This window comes from Eptesicus fuscus, chromosome 18 (assembly GCF_027574615.1).
Source record: "Eptesicus fuscus isolate TK198812 chromosome 18, DD_ASM_mEF_20220401, whole genome shotgun sequence".
NCBI lineage: Eukaryota > Metazoa > Chordata > Mammalia > Chiroptera > Vespertilionidae > Eptesicus > Eptesicus fuscus.
In genome coordinates, this window is record NC_072490.1 from 18,090,381 (window position 1) to 18,103,408 (window position 13,028).

Consider the following 13,028-nt stretch of genomic DNA (forward strand, 5'->3'; position numbering starts at 1 on the left):
TGTCTGATCAATTGAAAAGAAAGAATGGAACTCATAATAGATTGGAAGAAAACCTTTTCAGTGAGATAATTGCGGGCTGGAGGGGGGGATAAAACTATCTCCCAGGAACACATCTCAACATTTATAAAAGCCATTGTGATGCGCAACTTACGTTGGCAGATTGTACTACTGATACATTCCTAGAATTTATCAATTTCATAAGATGCATCTAAAAACATTTAAATGCAATCTTCTGATATTCAAAGATGCGTGCACTAAAAGCTCCAACTTAACTATTAGACAAGTTCCTTCCTCTCACACCCCTCTCAAAATAGTAGGCTATAATGCTATTATAACTATCAGGAGCTATTCAGGTTTAGAAGCACTAGAAAGAAAAACAGTGGATGATAAATTAGAGAAAACAGTGTCCACATGATCAGCACCATTCTTTCTCTTGCTGTGATTTATTGATCATTGTTTGTACCTTTTTTTTTTTCTTTCTTTTTTTTAAGGACTAGCCACTGTCATGAAGTCTATGGATAGACTGGGACTCAAAACCCTAAATCTGAAGACGTCTCCAAACTTCTCTGAGCACCCATTTTTTCAACTGTAAAAGTAAAGATAACCATGCTGACTTTATAGGGTTTTGGTGGGATGAAATAAAATTAATATAAATAAAGGGCTTGGAACATGGTAGGTGAATTCTCTTCTCTGCCTCATTTCCCTTGTTCCTTGCCTCTAACGTCCCTTTTACTAATGAGAACAAAAGAAGGAGCTCACTGTCAAATTGTTTCATTTTTGTTTTGTTTTCTAAGCCCAGCCACCTTTTTAACTTAAAATACTCCTAGAAGAATTTCAAGTACAAATCCTAATGTAAGCCCAAGAGAGTGACTATATGGTCATTCATGGCCAAAATATTCATGGTCAAAAGACTTTACCCCACCAGGCATCAAGAAACATCTTATTAGCAAATCTAATTTTTATGAACTCCAGGTGTCTATAAATTGTCATGGACACATGCTTGGTGTCTTTGCTGCGCATAGAGAGGCAGTCTCAATGATGTTTACCCCTCATGGTGCTATGCATCTAGCCCTGTCTGTGGTCATTCTAGAAGAAACCGCAGGGAAACTTTCAACCCATGAAATGAAAAAAATGAAAAAGAAATCCCAAAGAGAGCTGCATGCATTTCTAAAAATCAGGGTGTGAGACAATTTTAATAGCTCTTTGTTTATTGTTTAATTAAATTGCCTTTATGGTCGCTTTGGCAGACGTCTAAGAACCAAATGACTAATTAAGAACAGTAAGAGCAGCTTTCTCCTTGCCTTTATTAGAGGGCATATAAGGAGAATGAGTTTTGAGTAAACTATTAATTCTCAAATGGACTGCGTGCTTCCTGATGGCTGAGGAAACCTTCTGACTGGCTGGGGAAGGCACAAATGGTCCTCACATTCTGTGGTGTTTTTAACATGTCCAACAGCTCCTACCCTTCCCCATGAAGACCAGAGTTTAAAAATCCGACTATCTAACGCTATTGAGTTAGAGCTCCCTGAGTCCCATGGGTGGTGTCCTGAAGCTGGCTTGTCCTGGCTCATGACAGCTGAATGTTAAGTTCTCAGGGATTTTGGTCAGCAGGTTGTTACCATTAAAGGCAAGCTCTGATAAAAAAAATTATATGATATAAACCTACAGTCAAATTATAATAACACAAAGGTAATCATTTTTTAAAACCATTTGCTAAATTTTTGTTACATTGCACGATTATCTTGGGCTTATTTACATCTGTTTTATCTATACAGTGTGGACATATATGATAAAGACTCCTGTGATTATGCTGGAGGCACGTTGTTGTTTTTTTGCCCACCTACCCACTCTTTTCCAAAGGTCTCTACTCTGCCCACATCATGGGTTACGTAGGCAGCCACACTTGGTCTATCTGTGACTGGATCCTCCCACAGACAGCTGACTGGACTTCTGACAGGCACCTGACCCAAGAGCAGCCAACCCAGTGCCTGGCTACTGACCTGAGTGATACTAATGATACAGCATAAGTGAGTACCAGAGCTGCCTTTGGCCCGGAACTGTCCTCTTACTCCCTGAGCCTGCAATGCACAGTAGCTCTTATTCTGGACCCCATCAACCCCCACTTCCCCCCCATATATTTTTATGATTAAATGCCCTTTATTTGAGATACCTTGAGTGGCTTTCCTTTTCATATAACCAGATACAAACTGAAGCACTGACTACAAAACTTTTGGTAAAGAAAAAACAGACCTAATAAAATAATCGAGAGTACTTTTTAAAATTATACATTAAATTCTAGAATGAATCAAGTAGGGGCTTCTTTTGATAGATTTTTCTTTCTGCAGGCCATGGAAGAAAAAAAAATTACTTGCATCCACAGCCCTGAGAACTCTAAGCAATTAATTAACCTGGTCAGAAAATAATTTTATCTTATATTGATTTGACTAAGGAATTAGTATTATTTTATAATTAAAAGTCAAATTTCTCTTTCAGGAGCTAAGAGCATCCTATCTAATAAAAAGTGAATATGCTAATTGACCCTCATGCCATTGCAAAGATGGTGGCTCCCACAGCCAATAAGGAGGGAATATGCTAATTGACTGCCACAGCCTCAAAGATGATGGTGCCCACAGCCACAAGATGGTGGTGCCCAGTCCCCTCAGCCCCACTGGGGTGGCAGGCATGCAGCAAGGCTGGGCCTGCCCTCAGGTGGGCCCGGCCACTCCATGAGCCTGCCTCCAGAGTCCTCCAGTCCTCTCAGCCCCCCAGCTGCCCAGGGCTGGCCCAAGGCACAGGCAAGTCTCAGATGGCGGCTGCCCAGCCGCCCAGGGTCACCCGAGGCTCAGATAACCAGGGCCAGCCAAGGCTTGCACTGCCAGCAGTGGCAGCAGCAGAGGTATGATGGGGTGTCACCTTCCCCTGATTGCCGGGTCGCCTCCCACCCCTGAGGGCTTCCAGACTGTGAGAGGGGGCAGACCGGGCTGAGAGAGCCCCCCCCCCCCTCCAGTGCATGAATTTTCATGCACCGGGCCTCTAGTCATGTATAATATTCTCATTCATTAAATGGCTAAACTGATTAACACTTTCTGGACATGTACTAAGTGCCAAAACCTGTTCTAGACACTAAATACAGAGGAATAGATAATCCTGCCCTTTAGATCATTTCCCTTCTGATGCGTGATAAAGACATGTATCTAGACCACCATATCTCTTAATCAATTTTGACTGTCTTAACAGATATATGAAAGCACAGAGGGGCAAGCAATCTGACAGGAAAGGGACATGGGCTAGGGGTCATCAGAGGAACAGGTCATAAATAAGGTGATACTTAAGCTGAGTCTTGGACAAAGAATAGTTTTTGGCCTGGGACTGGAGGTCATGCCTACCTGTGGAAAATGTCATGGGATGATAGGGAAAATAGTTTGGGGTGAAAGGAGCAGGAATCCATGAGAGTGGGGAACTCTAATGAAGCAGCTAGGGGTGAGATCATGAAACGCCTTCTTTGACATTCACAGAGATCTAACATTTATTCAGGAGTGTTCAAAGGAAACAATGAAGGATTTGTGTGAGATCATGCTTATGCTGGTGGTATGGAAGATCATTGGTATACAAATTTCTCTATCATTGTCACTAGGTTAAGAGAAGTGGATCAGAGAAAGGAATATGAAGTAGAAATTATGAAGAAGCCACAGATGAGGTATTTAGAAGACAGAATAGGTAGTATTTGGTGACTTATGAAATATACAATGTACAAGAGAAAAGTAAGTTTCATATGATTCCCACATTTCTGCCTTTGGTAACTGAGTCAAAGATATTCAAATGGAATGTAATAATGGTTTCAGCAAGTATTTATTGGTAGGAGGAGATGAAGGGACAGGGAGGAGCAGGGAGAGGAGCTTAATTGTTTCAGTCATAATTCATTTTGGTTTTCTAAAAGAATGACTATTAGGCAAATCAATCACATATGGGAAAAATGTTGATTATTAATAATATTTCTGGTAAAAATATTCAGTCTCATAAGCAGGGTTGAGGTTGAATTATTCAATTTGTCTTTGGAAATCAACACATCAGATATACATGCGTTAGCTCACCCATACCAAAGGCTTTATGTTAATTTCATTTGGTTCATGCAATGGATGAATGAGTTGGGCTAACTCCGTAAAATTGATGTGGAAATTTCTACACAAAAAATGGAGAGTTAACACAAAAAAACAAAACCACTACCACCACTCCAAAACACACACACACACACACACACACAAACACAACACAAAAACACAAAAACACACACACTCTTAGGAGGATATAAACTCTTGATGAATATGTTAGAAGAATATGGCTTAGTTTACAGCTAGAATACTAGAGCTATGGTTTTAAATCTATGTATCTAAAATGAGGCTGAATTTAAATAAATTTATGGAAAATCCTAATAACTTTGTTTGAAACCTCCAAATAATCGAGGTAAGAGATTAGCTTTAAGTCTCATAGTATGTGGATAACAATTTTGTTTTTTCAAATTCTGTGAGTTATCATAGCTTTACTCAGCACCAGTCTTTTTCCTCCTCCTCCTCCTCCTCCTCCTCCTCCTCCTCCTCCCCCTCCTCCCCCTCCCCTTCCCCCTCCCCCTCCCCCCTCCTCCTTCTTCTTCTTCACAATTCTGGTTGTGCACACAGGACCTTTTCCTTTGCCATGGGGTCACGATCCCAATAGAATGCTAAAGCAAACTGGGAGGACATCTCCTGTGTTCTTTCCAACTCCACAGACTGACAGCTCTGATGGGCCTATTTTCAGCCGGATGTTCCAATTAGTCTCCGCAATGATATTTATAAAATAATATTTGTTAAAACTTGAAAGAGGTCTGATTTTAGACTTATATTGTTGAAAGTATTACAGATGTCAGTCACCCCTTTGTCCTCCATTGACCCCCCCACACACACACTATTTTCTGTGTCCATGGGTTATGCATATATGCACATTAGTTCTTTGGTTAATCTCTTCTCATCCCTCTCCCCTTTCCCTTTAAGATTTGTCGGTCTGTTCCATGCTTCCATGTCTCTGGATTTATTTTGTTTGTCAGTTTATTTTGTTGATTAGATTCCACATATAAGTGAGATCATATGATACTTGTCTTTCTCCGACTGGCTTATTTTGCTTAGCATAATAGTCTCCAAGTCCCCCCATAATGTCTCCAAGGGTAAGATTTCCTTATTTTTTATAGTTGCATAATATTTCATTGTATAAATGTACCTCAGCTTTTTTTAAGGAAGAAGAAATGATATTTTTCGTTGGGTTCCAAGGGCCCTGAGTCCCTTTCCAAGAACTCACGGTACCTGAGAACAGCAAGCCCACACTCTCCAAACTGTTCCAATCTACTTAGAGAACAGTGTGGCCTTCTGTGTTGGGTTCTGCAGTGTCCTGTCCAGATCCCACTTCAGAAGGGCAGCACGCATTGCCTCTGCTGCCTGCAATGTTGGCTGCTGTCTGTTCTAGCAATTTCTCTCAGCAGAAGAGAGACGCCTTGTTCAATGTCACTCTTCCTCTCTAGGGGCAGTAGCATCTAATGGTGGATTGGTATGGAGTACACAGATCAGCCCCTTTGCCTCAATTCTGGATAATTCTAAAGGACCATCCCAACTCCATAACTCATCGAGGGATTGGCTAAGAACCTTATGTACTGTTGTAACTGTACTGAATTTCTCCTTCCACGTGATCCAGTTTGCCTCATTCTCTCACCGGTATAGATCCCGAGTGAACTTTCCAATAACCTTCCTGCCTGTCAATATCCAGCTGACAGTCTGCTGTTTCCTGGGGAACCTGACTAAATCCATTTCTTGTTGTTAATCTTCAACTGAGGCTATTTTTCCATTGATTTTTACAGAGTGGAAGGCGGGGGGGTGGGGGGGGGAGGAGACACAGAGAGAGAGAAACATTGATGTGAGAGAGATATATTGATTGGTTGCCTCCCACACACATCCCAACCCTGGGCCAGGGATCAAGCCTGAAACCAAGGTACGTGTCCTTGATAGGAACTGAACTCACTATCTTTCAGTCTGCGGGCTGACACTCTAACCAGTGAGCAGCATCTTCTAGAGCTAAATCCATTTCTTAAACCTTTATATGACCTATGACCATGATCAGTCACTACAACGTTTAGAAGATCCAATACATCAGACTTCATCAGGATTGAGACCAAGTTACCGATATGTCCATGCATGGGGCATCAGTTAATCATTTTTGACCAATAGTCACCCTGTTTGTATGTTACCTTCCCTGGGTGGCTGGGACTACAATGACAGGAAGCAAAGGGCTTGGGACCAGGTTTCAGAGCTACTAGGTAGAATTTGTTTGCCCTTTAATAACCGTCAAAATGTTGAAAACTAGCTTCAGACATGAGTGTTAACTATTCCTACCATGATGCTGGTTAAAAAGATAGTTGTCACAAATCCAAAAAAATAGTTACTATTTGTTGAGAGCATTCTACAATTAACCCTATAAATTTTTCTCATTTGATCATGACAACTTACAATGAAAACATTGTTATCTGCATTTAACAAATGATAACAGATATATTTTTTCTAACTATTATTTTTATTATCTTCCCTCTCTCATCCTCCTGGGAATAAACATAGTGTCTCTTTTCTTAAAAATATTTCCTTTCTGCCTAGCCAGTGTCGGTCAGTGGTTGAACATCTTCAACCTATGAACCAGGATGTCATGGTTCGATTCCTGGTCAGGGCACATGACTGGGTTGCAGACGCATCCCCTGTCGGGGCCATGCAGAAGGCAGCCAATCAGTGATTTTCTCTCATCATTGATGTTTCTCTCTCTCTATTCCTCACCTTTATCTAAAAAAAAAAAAAATCAATTAAAAAATATATATATTTCTTTTCTTGCCCTGGCTAATGTGGCTCAGATGGTTGGGCATTGTCCTGTGCACTGAAAGGTTGCTGGTTCTATTCCCATTCAGGGCACATGCCCGGGTTTTGGGCTTGATCCCCAGTAGGGGGCAAGCAAGAGAGAGTTGATTGATGTTTCACTCTCACATTGATGTTTCTTTCTCTCTCTCCCTCTCCCTTCCTTTCTCTTTGAAAAACCATCTTGAAAAATTTTAAAATCTCCTTTCTCCACTTTCCCCAACTTGGAGAAGGGCCCCCAATCCCACTGCATTAGCAGCAATGAGGATTAGCAGTCTGTTCTCTCATTTACCTTTTTGTTACGCGGTGGACTGAAAAGTCACTTGATCACGTGTCAGAATCCCCGGGTTCTAGATTCTTAGAATTATCAGTTATAAAACGTTGAGTAAATCACCAGCTCTCTGTACCCCCATTTTTCTTTATCTGTAAAATGAAGGAGCTGGATTTGTTCTGTTTTTCTAAAGCTTCCCCAAGGAGCACACCTTGACTTCTGATTTCTTCGTGATTGCCCACGGCTCCAAGCACAATTCAGGACTCAGTTGCTATTTAATGGCCCATAAAATGGGGTCTGCTTTTTCAGGCTGTCAGAGGTTACACTGCAGAGAAAGTAATAGGACTGAGTTCACATTCTTACCTATTTATTCTACAAAGTCCTTTCGAGGATTCAGACCAGTGGGCACAAGCCAAATTTCAAGATGGCTTTGCAAGGCCCTATAGCTCACTATCATTTAATAAAATGTACAGCTCTATCTGAGGCAATTGCCCACTGTCATTTTAAGAATCACGTGGACTCACAATGTGTTAGAGAACATTTGGAATCAGAAAAATACACAGAGGTAACCGCAAAAAGAGCAGGGACAGAAAACAGGCAGATCAGAAAATCGGGATAAAGAAACAAATAAGTAAAAAGCAATGAACTAGAAAAAGGGGGGAAACTGGTCTGATTACAAAAAAATAAAAAAAGGACAAAATAAGAACAAGTGAAGCCCTTATTTATTGTAAAATAAAGAAACCTTAGTGGTCAGCTGTCTACCCTCTTGCCCCCTCGCACAAGGAGTACATTCAACCCTCTGGAGAAAGTTAATCTCCTAGACAAGAAGTCAAGTAGGAATTGAATGGGCGTAACACTTCATAAATGTGATAATAAGAAAAAAGCTTTGGAAGAGAAGGGGAATGCATATAGAGTGGGAGTTCAGCAAAGAGAGTTCTATTTTTGATTTTGACAGAAGAATTGTTTTGGGGAAAAAAAAAATCTATAATTTCCTAGGCACAAAGGCCTCTTCTGACACATGAAATCGTTTACCTACTATCTATTCAGCGTCTATCTATCATCTAGCTATCTATCATCCAGTTATCTCTATGGCAACGATCCCATTGCATGGAGGTGTTTTGACACTCCAGAACCAAGCTTCTAGTTCATGGGATCTGTCACCTGAGGTGAACACAATGCGAAGAAAGTGTTTCTGGGTCCTTTCTTAAACGCACTGGTGTTTCAAAAAGACTGCACTGCTTAGCCGTGTAAAGTGAGGCCCTGGCCCTTTAAAGCAATTTTAACCAAGATGTTTCCATTTATTTTAGAAAACAAACCAGGTATAGATTGCTTTTGCAGGTTTTTGCTTTCTAATTTTCTCTTCTCCCCCCGTCACCCCCCATCTACTTTTGAATATGCATTTCTTTCCCCCACAGTGCCTGCTGGCAAACTTCCAAGGATTTTTATCAAATGTTCTAGGGAGTGAATTACTCATTTTAGGTTATTTAAATGAAAGAGATGCATAATACCACTTCACATTCAAATTTCATGAAACCCTGCCCATGAACTCCTTTATCTTCATGCATCTACATGCCCCCAAACCCCAGTTCACTCTATTAGCCTCTCCTTGGAAGGGGCTGTAATTAAATGGAGTTCATTTGACACTAAATAATCAAAAAGGTTTTGGTGTGTGTGTTTTCCCCACAATGAGTAGTTTCAATGGGATATACTATATATCCTTTCATAATTAATGTTCATTGTGAGCTACATTATATCCCTAAATTACACAGTTTCTGATGCAAAAAAAAAATTAGTTTTACTGTGGGACTTTGCTACTTTTAACATAATTCAATGAATTGCATAAACAATTTAGAGAAATCGAGGACTGGGTTTAATGTCTTTGTAATGCATCCATCAGGACAGGATGAGGAAGAGGGAAAGAGAAGATAATGGAAGAGAGAACAGTGTCCAAAAGCAGGTACACGGAACAGTCTTTGGTATCAATTAGTTGATTTAAAATAAATGTTTATTGAGCATCTACTGTGCCAGGCACTGTGCTACAGGCAGAGAGGCTGTGGGTGGGGCACGCCCATACAATCTTGCCCTTATTGGACTTAGAGAGGGTGAAGTGGTGGTTAGGACTGGGTGGTGGTAGAGAATAGGTTGCATTTTATTATTTTACTAGAGACCTGGTGCACGAAATTTGTGCACGGGGGAGAGGTGTCCCTCAGCCCAGCCTGCAATGACACCAGCGTCCTGTGCACCCCGGCCGGCCTCTGGCCAGAAGCCTGCCCACTCGCCTTTCCTCCCTCTGGGGGCCAGGGCATGCGGGACACTGGGGCTGGTCGCCGGGGCAACAATGCCAGGATCCAGCACCCTGGTCGCTATGGGTGCCATGGAGTGATGGTTAATTTGCATATTACCCTTTTATTAGATAGGATTATTATTGTTATTAATATTTTTATTCATTCCAGAGAGAAGGGAGAAGGAGAGAGAGATGGAAACAGCAATGATGAGAATCATTGATCAGCTGCCTCCTGCACGCCCAACACTGGGGATTAAGCCTGCAACTCAGGCATGTGCCCTTGACTATCTTAACCTATCATAACATCTGTCACCTTAGAAGTCACTGAAAAAATACTGCTTTCAAAGCACTTTCTCCAGAGGGAATAACTAACCCATGGATCTCTACTAGCTGTGTCCTGTTCTTCATCTGCGTGTCCTCCAGGTCTCTGATTCGCCCCCTCCTGCCACTGGGCTTGGTGGCCCTCCTACACACATGTATAGCATCTCAAACACTCAGAACACTGTATTGACGTTGTTGGAACCCAACAGTAGAGGGTAGTTTTCAAACAAGTGCATCTCAGAATCATCTAGAGAGCTTGTTAAAACAGATTCTTGTTAAGACCGATTATTTGCCCCATCCCCATCATTTCTGATCCATCATGGGGATGGGGGTCAGCCGAAACGATTTGCATTTCTAACACACAGGTGATGCTGATGCTGGAACACCTCTGAAAACCACTGCTCTCCACTATGCTTTCTTTGTATTAATTGCTCAAGCTCTCGTTTAAGTAATATAATCCCCTTTCTTTTGATTCCTTTTGCCTAATCCCCTACTTTTTTCAATTTTTATTTTTCTTTTTCTGCTTCTTCCTCTCCTGCCTATCCCTTAGATCTTCCTTCGCCTTAGGTAACCCTGCTGGGCTTTGTTTAGCTCTGTTCATAGGAAACAGGACAACAATGGTTCCCATCTCTGGCTCCACCTCTCAAGTATCAGATGTAGCTGCACACTCTGCCAGGCAAACCAATCTGTGATGTTTCAAATGCACTTCATGGACCAGAATAAACTAGCATATTTGAGCAAAGCCGTGTTCTGGATATATTAAAGTGTAAAAACTGGCATGAAAATCAGGTCTCATGTAAACAGGAGATTATTATTACTTAGAATCCTATAATGTGCCCATCATATGGATCTCTAGGGCATTTGCAAACCCATTTTTACATAATTATGGGAAGAGCATGTATTTTATATGAGATGGTGAAATTAAATACAAAATAGGGCATTTGGAAATGGCTGTAATGTTTTAAATGAAGAAATGAAACTGTTTTGAGACATATGTAGGGGAGAAAATTTATAGACAGCAGTTTTTAAGAGGCTCTATTAATTCGAAAGGAAACACAGGATGAAAATGAAATACTCAAAGAATAAAATAAGAGGCCTCCCATAAAAATCAGTCTATGTGATTCAAATGGTTAGGCTTGCCTTCTAACAATGAGAATTTTACAGGGGATGCTCACCCGCATTAGCATCTCAATGGCACAATATTTTTGTTACACACTGTTGCAATTGCTACAATCTGCCCCTTCACTCTTCCCTCTGATCTTGGGTGCATTCCAAAGGTATGAAAATATGGCTGGCTGGTGAATCTTGTATCATTTTCTTACACCTGTGCCAACCTAGGCTAGCATTGCCTACCCAGTTGCTGGATATGGGAGGGAAAATTAAAGGCACAAATCAAATGCATCCTGTGTCCATTCAGAAAACGTCCCATTTAAAAACTAGCTTTAGAAAATGAAGAGGACTTGATTCGATCTCAGAGGCTCCAGTTTAATGTCCTGCACAGAGGGAAATCCCACGGATGCTTATAATCAAAGGGTGAAATAAATAAACTTTAGATCAAACCAAAAGATTCAAGAAGTGTATATTCTCATTTCAAAATGCAATACTGATATTTCGTTTTCCATTTTTAATGTAAGGTCTTCATAGAGAGAGAGAAAAAAAAGTGAAATCATTTTACAAATCCCAAATTGCCATAATGTTATTTTGACCAGTTGCCTTTCATCCAATTTGATCTTCAATTTCACTATTCAACCTTTTCCAACAAGGTGAATCAGGGGGTCCACCTATTTGCACAATTTTCTCTGAGGGAGAAGGAGAATTATATTTTGTACATCTCCTATAGGAGGTGCTTGGGGTGACGGCATCAGCTGTGACCAGGGAAAGTGTGTCTTCTGTGACACTTGTTCCTTCATTGGCATCATCTGCAACATAGGTTTGGGAGAATCATGGCTGTCCCCTCCCAGGGAGCTAACCCTCTGACCCCTGAGGTCACCAGCAGGGAATAGTGTCACTCCCCTTCTACAGTGGGAGTTATTCTGTGGCTTTGACATTGGAAAACTATGGTTCTAAGAAATAAGAAGGATGTGCAGTGAGGTTTCCTCAATTGGTAGGCAGCTGATGAAATGGGTCCAGGGGTAACCAGGCCTGGGGAGGTCCCAATCTGGGTATATCTCTTGACTTTACTCTACAAAGAGTTGTTGTTTTTCACCAGGAACAGCTAGGGAAGGCAAATATAGGAGCAATATGGATGGGACATTAAGTATCACAGCATGAAAGCATTTCTTCCTCTTAAATTTTCTTTCAGCCTTAGAAAAGCAAATAGAAAAAGAAGGCCTGGAGGTTTTCTAGCCTAAAATAAAGGGACCAAGTGGAAAGGATGGGCATTAACATTTTCTCTGCTTCTATTCATCCACACCTTGCATGGTCAAGTTTCCATATCTTGCAAATGGAGAAAGCAATGTCACCCAGATAGAAAAGGGGGAGCTAGGGTTTAAACCCAGAATTTTGATCATTTCTGCATTCCCTCTGCCTGGACTTTCCATCACTGTGGGCAGAGGAAGCTGCTTCTGTAAGTGGTGCTACTCCAGTGGGCAGTCCCATGGGTTGCCAGTGCTTCCTTCTCAAAAACCCTTTCAAGCATCTTCAGTAACCTGGCACACTGCCTCCTGCCAGCTGGCCTGAGAGAGGTGTCTTGAGTCATAGTATGAAAGAGACGCATGGGTTTTAGTTAGACTATGGTAAAGACATCACAGTTGGGCACTTGTCATTCTAGATGGGGCAAAGAGTAGGCTAAGGAGCTTTACCTGTGTCACTTATACAGCCACTTTTTGAAAAAAATAATATGTAACCTTATTGGTATGGTTTATTGGGGCAATAATACCAACCATGCTACTCTAACCCTACTAGACTAGATGGAGAGAGTCTTTGGCACAAGCCATTGTCACTGAAGGTTATCTGTACCTGTGAGCCTTCTTTGCTGCCATAAAAATACCATAAATAGAGATGTGCATGTTTCCATGTAGCAGAGGAGATGTCAACTTATGGCCTGAGGCTCCCATTAGTCCAACTTCATGACTTACACATGTTCTATTTCTCAAAATGAAACAAAACTCTTCCTCAAACATAAAATGTCCCAGATTCAATCAGGTGAATTAGCCTTCCAATATCCCAATAAATTCACAAAATGTGCATCTGTAACCCAAATTAGCACTATGGGATTTGTAAACAGAGGAATGGTATC